At 37.0% G+C, this 6456-nt stretch overlaps 1 long non-coding RNA gene across 1 annotated transcript; it reads left to right on the top strand.

Annotated features, from left to right (window-relative positions):
- Positions 1 to 2566: 2566 nt before the first annotated feature.
- On the top strand, positions 2567 to 5664 carry LOC106724398. Its single transcript, XR_001360181.1, has 3 exons — positions 2567 to 2680; positions 3395 to 3518; positions 5589 to 5664. It is a non-coding gene; the product is annotated as an uncharacterized LOC106724398 (long non-coding RNA).
- The last annotated feature ends 792 nt before the right edge of the window (positions 5665 to 6456 follow it).

The raw sequence follows: 6456 nt of genomic DNA, 5'->3' as shown, positions 1-6456 counted from the left end.
ATAATTTTATTTTTTTTATGGTTTTGCCTCCAGGGGAGAATAAACCAGTTTTGCTAATGTAGGTGTTCTAAATTAGATGCCAGTAGAGCTCCCTTTATAAATTGACAAATTTTCTGCCTCGCCATTAATAGCCTAATTAATGTGAGTTTACCCATGAGAAACAGAGCTACTCTCATATTTTACTTGCAAAGTTGGATTTCTTATGGAGATCACCTCACTTTCTACCATAGAAAATTCCCTAAGGTGATTCAGCTCAGGGATGCAGCCTAGGGGAAAACCAGTGAGACTCTCTTGGCTACATTCATCCCATCTCTTTTTCTATTTGAGTGTTGCAATTACATAATCACTAGTTACTCTTCCTCAATACTGTCACATATATCATCTCTTGTCATCTCTATTTTTTGTGAGAGTGCAAAACAGCTACTGTTACCACTATTTTACAAATGCAGAATGCAGAGATAGAGATGAAGAGATGGATTTGTTCCTGGGTCCAGATACTCAGACTCCTCAACATGTGCTCTTCTACTGCTCAAAATAAGAAAACCTGGGTTTTAGTCTCAGATTGCCCGCCAACAGATACTGGTATATGGTCCTGAAATATCCCTCTTTTTTGGGTCTCTTTCCTCAGGGAGCTGGAACATAGGACCTATAATATCCTTTCTAATATAAATAGCCTACCTTAGGGTAAGAATGAAATAAGCAAATGAAAAGAACGTATAGAGAAGAAATTCAATTAGACCAGAAATTAACATAATAATACAAATACATGTTAAATCAGAACAGAAACAGCTCTGTCATATACAACCTATGAATAGGGAGTTGAGGAGGTGGGAAGAACAGGGGAAGACAGGTCCTAAACATTTATATTTAACAAAGAGATCCCAGATACAATGACAGTATTTTTATACTTTTCCCTTGGAGTTTTTTTATGGTAAATAAGTAAATTATCATAAAATTTATGAATTAATAAATTACAAATTTAATTAATAGAACAAATACTTTTCTTTTTTAAAAAAATATATATTTTATTGATTTTTTGCAGAGAGGAAGGGAGAGGGATAGAGAATTAGAAGCATCGATGAGAGAGAAACATCGATCAGCTGCTTCCTGCACACTCCCCACTGGGGTTGTGCCCACAACCAAGGTACATGCCCTTGACCAGAATCAAACCTGGGACCCTTCAGTCCACAGGCCAACGCTCTATCCACTGAGCCAAATCAGTTAGGGCTAGAACAAATACTTTTCAACCAAAGCCTGACTGACCTAATATAAAATAATATTGAATATGAATTAAAAAATAAAATTTAAAAAAATTACACACCAAAATCATTTCATAAAAATAAAAATTGCCCTGGTTGGTGTGACTCAGTTGGAGTGTCATTCTGTAAACCAAAAGGTTGCGGGTTTGATTCTGGTCAAGGCACAGGTTGTAGGTGCAATCACTAGTCGGGCACCTCTGGGAGGCAACCAATCAATGTTTTTCTCTCACATAAATGTTTTTCTCTCTCTTTCTCTCTCCCCCCCTTCCTCTCTCTCTCTCTCAAATCAATGCATGTCCTTGGTTGAGGATTAAAAATAAATAAACAAAAATGTTAAAAGTAAATAAATAACAATGTTTTCCAGGTTTTTTTTAATTACATGTTTTGAGTTATATTATCCTACAAATTTAAGAATTACTCACTACAACAGTGCTGTCCTCCTTAGTTGCCGCCATGAAATTCACCATGGTTTATTTGTGTTGGAGACTCCTGTCTAGTATCTCCTGGTTCACTGATCTGTGTTTTAAGACATGTTGGAGGGTCTTGAGGACTTCGACAGTCCAAGTCCCTCAGAATTTCTACCCTGTCATCTTCAGAGGAAACTGCTGCATCTTATAAAATCACCCTCACTAGTACAGCGAAGTGGCAGAGAGAAGGAGGACAGTCACTCACCTCATCATATTTGTCAGAATATGTTCTAAAAGTTTGACTTTTTTTGTTTTTGTTTGTTTTTATTTCCCTGATGAACCCACACCGACCATTTGAATACAATGAAGATTTCAAGATCTACAATTTTCCTGCTCCGCACTCTGGGGATGCTTCAGTTAAACGCATGCATTTGGGTCAAGATAAGGGAAATGATCACAAATGAATGCCACCTGTTTCAAGCTAACATAGGAATGCTCTTCAGTTTCCCATGCATTCAAATGTCATTTGTCACTGCAAGCATACTACTGCACTTCAAATCATGGCAGGACCCTCTGATGTGGCAAGGAGGAGACAAAGAATCACTTATTCCATAGAGAACATGTGCTTCTCTATCGGTACATAAAGCAGCCTTGTTTTTGTTTTCTGTGGGTTTTTTTTGTTGTTTTTAGTAGCCTACTTTTAGTTATATTTCTGGGAGAGAGTGATGTAACATTGATTATTTACTAATAGAATCCAAAGAGTATAAAAGACTGTGATTCACTCCACTACAAATGACAGCATTAATGCCTCTTTGTACTGATATTTGAGATTTTCTCCTTCGCCTTCTTAAGATGTCAGATTCATTAAAGCATCATTTAAATTTTTTTGACTTTAGATAATCAAGATAAATGTCGAACATTCACATAATAAATGAGCCTATGGAAGCCACGGAAACTAAATTAGTCACATCACTGGATTCCACTCCCCATCTGCTTCTGTGGTTTACTGAGGATGTAAGTTTTAAAACTTGAATTCTTTTACACTGTTTTAATATTTTCATTACAACTGAATATTCATAGATGTTATTATACTTTGAATTCTTCATTGTTCATTTGTTATTCAAATAAATGAAAGCTATTTTCCATTGAATTTTCTTTGAAATGGGTTGCTAATAAGTATAAGAAAAATATGAACAAAAATAAGTACACCAAAGTAAAATAATGAAATAAGTTTAAGTACTTTAACATGTTCATTTATTTTTACAAAGATAAATAAGGGAAGAGCAGAACAATGAAACAAAAATATTATGTGAAGACTAGAAAAGATTGGAAGGAAAAGAAAATGGCATTTACAAAAATGTACAGTGTGTCTCAAAAAATGTATACACACTTTAACAGCTAATAGGTAAATTTTGAAAATGAAAATTTTGCCTTTATAATTATTCAAAGTGTGTGTATTCATTTTTGGGGGACACCCTATACATGTAGCATGGAAGATATTAGTGAGCTCATGTAATCTCACTTGCTTGTAAACTTTCACCAAGTGCATGAGAGATGGGTTCATTGGGAGACTGGATATATGTGCACATGGTCATTCAGATACTCTATTTAAATGTTTTCAATACTTTTTAAACTACATAAAAAATAGTTTCCAGTGTCCAGTTCAATGACTATCATGGAAGGAACTCAACTGAAATAAGCATTTGACAACCTCCTTTACTCTTTCAGAGTAAGGACATTAAGTGATATGTTCATTGGAAATGCCACTGCAAACAAAGAGACTAGAATCACAGAATTCACAGTGTCACCATACTTGGACTTGATGAAGTTTATTTGGAATATCTTCTTAAAGGTGAGATGTATAATTACTTTATTAAGCAAAGACAGAGCAGCTTTTGGAATATCATATTGCTTTTAATATTTAAGTCAAACTATTTGGGCCAGGAGGGCAGCAATTAATGTTTTTCATCAATGCTTCTTAATTTTTTTGGAATTGAGCTCTATCATTGTTTATTAGATCATCCAAAGCTCTGGGAATAACTATTTGTAAAGCCTATTAAAAATTTGCAGGGAATTAAGAGATTTGTTTTGAATATTTGCAATTTCTTTTGGGCATCTTAAGAGTCTCTAAAACAAGATTAGAATTCACGCTTTTATTACTTTGAGACATTTAAAAATATTGATACCAAAGATAAAAATACCAATTTATTCTACTGGATTATCATTTCAATAGTCTCTTGCTTTCCATTGCAAACACATTCATAAGTCACTAGGTACTTACTTCTAGACTGCAGACTTTCCTACGGAGATAATTTTTGCAAAACTGAAATAATATGATCCCTGATTTTCCTGTTATTAAAAGCTTCTGTACAAAAACCACAAACCTAAAGGAAGGAAAATCAACTAAAAGAAATATGTGCTACAAAGGGAGCTTTAGCTCACATTCTAGTCATTTAGACAAGATTTAATGCCACCATTGATTTACACCATGTATTGTAGTTAAGATAGTAATTGCTACATTAAAGTTTATAGTATCTCTAGTATCTCTGAAAGATGTTCTTTTTAAGACATGACTATACACTAATAAAGCTTCAGGCTATTGCTATTTATTTTTGTTGTATATTACTTTTTACAAAGTATTTTTGTTAACAAAATGTGATCATTTTTTTTCAGAGTTTTAACACTCCAAATCTTTCTACAGAACCATTTCATAGACCCACTAAAATGTTATAATCCAAATATAGTTTTAGCCTAGTATGTACCAAGTACTATGAATACTACAGGAAAGTCAGAAATTAATAAAACATGACCCTGTCCTCAAAGAGTTGATAGTCTCTTAGACGGAATACAAACAGGTAGCCCTGTAGTTACATTATAATGTGTTACTAACAGTAAATGCAGTGTGCTATAGAATGAATGGGAGCACCAAAATGGGTGGTCTAGAAAGGAAGGCATGCATTCTGACTTGGCAAGGACTCTGAGTGGCCAAGCTCAGGTTCCATGGACTTTGAAACTTGTAGGTGAAGGTGCATCCAGGGAAGGATGCAAATGCCGTGGAACCATATAAAGTGCAGGGCCCAGAGAATGGCCTCTTATGCTGTAACTAAGAGTAGTAGAGGGATATGCTTTGACCAAAGGACTACTGAAGGTAGAAGACAAATTCTCCTCTTTTCATTCCCTTGGGAAACAATGGCCCTGAAACCATAATTCATACACCCTTTGAAATCCATGGGTTAAGAAAACACTTGCTCTATATATCAAGGGGTAGCCAGTGATCACCCTCAAATTGGCTCTCCTTTCTTCTGCCATTTTACTCAGTTTCCCTCACCTGAGTTTGCCTGCAGTTGCATTCCCTAATAATATAGCAGATTATTTTGGCCTGAGGGTCTGCTTTCTGAGGCCCCACATGGAAACATATTTTAAGCAGAGGAATAGGATAATCTGATTTCCCCCCTGATGTGTAAATGTATTTATTCATTCATTCAACAAATATTCCATGACTACCTTATAGGATAAAGTCAGTGTGCAAAGTATTGAGGACATATAAATAAGGCAGAACCTTCTGTCTTGAAGCATATTCGATGTGGGGAACAGAGAAGTTAACTGGCAGTTATGATAGAATGTGGTATTTGCTGAAGTGGTAAAGTACAAGTCTCTTTTGGAAAGCATAATGATACCAATCCATTCTTCTAGCCTAATGGTAAGTTTCCCTCAGGAAATAAGAAGGACTCTTCTAATCAATGACTGGGTTCTTTCATCACTGACACTCATTCCCTTCTCCTTTTTCATTCATATTTACAATTTGTTATACCTTCCAATGTGTCAAGCTCTCCATCTCCTGTATTGTTTCTTCGATCTGAGATATTTTTGTGCAATCTCCAATCCCCATGGACTAATTCCAACTCCTCCTTTCCATCTCTAGAAACCTAATAGAAGATCCTAGGAAAATGGACAGAGGCCATCCCATAGAGGAAATGATGTGCTAATGTTAAGTGTTTGGACTTTACCCAGAAGGGTGAATGAAATTGTATGACTAGATTTGCAGTTAGAGAGTATTCCGGCTGCAGCATAGTGGATAAAATGTAGTGAAGTAACCCTGGAGGCAGAGAGAGCAGCTGAGAGCCTGAAGCAATATGCCAGGTGAGAGAGGATATTGGCAGCATGGAAGTGAGCATTGTAGGCATTTGAAAGATATTTTGATGGTATAAATACAGCCACGTGCTGTATAACAGCGTTTTGGTCAATGATGCATCACATATGCAATGGTGTCCCATCTACATATATAAACAGGGAATATGCTAATTAGCCGAGCATCACCACCGCTCAGGAGGAGCTGCGGGTGCAGATGGGCGGGAGGGGACTGTGTGCCGCCCCGACCCCAGTGGCCACGGGGAGGCTGAGGCTGGGGCTGGGGGCGGGCCAGAGCAGAGACACAACTCACAGGAGCGCCTGCCCCCACCCCAGCTGACACAACGTGATGGCTGGGGCTATGCAGTTCAGACGCGAGTGCAGAACCCCACAGGTTGCCTCCTGGCAAGGCAGGAGGCGGCAAGCCTCCTCGTGCAATTTCAATTGTGCATTGGGCCTCTAGTAAGATTATAATGGAGCAAGGGACTTTGTAACCATGTGACCCTGTAGCCATGGTAAAAGTCATAGAACAATGCTTTGCTCACGTGTCTGTCTGTGGTGACGCTGGTGTAAACAAATATCCCGCATTACCAGTCTTTAAAAGTGGTAGCACATTCAATTATGTATAGTACATAATACTTGATAATGATAATAAATGACTA

The sequence above is a fragment of the Myotis brandtii genome, unplaced genomic scaffold (genome assembly GCF_000412655.1).
Source record: "Myotis brandtii unplaced genomic scaffold, ASM41265v1 scaffold82, whole genome shotgun sequence".
Classification (NCBI taxonomy): Eukaryota; Metazoa; Chordata; class Mammalia; order Chiroptera; family Vespertilionidae; genus Myotis; species Myotis brandtii.
The sequence above is the reverse complement of the archived record's forward strand: the minus strand, read 5'-3'. Positions and strand labels throughout refer to the sequence as shown.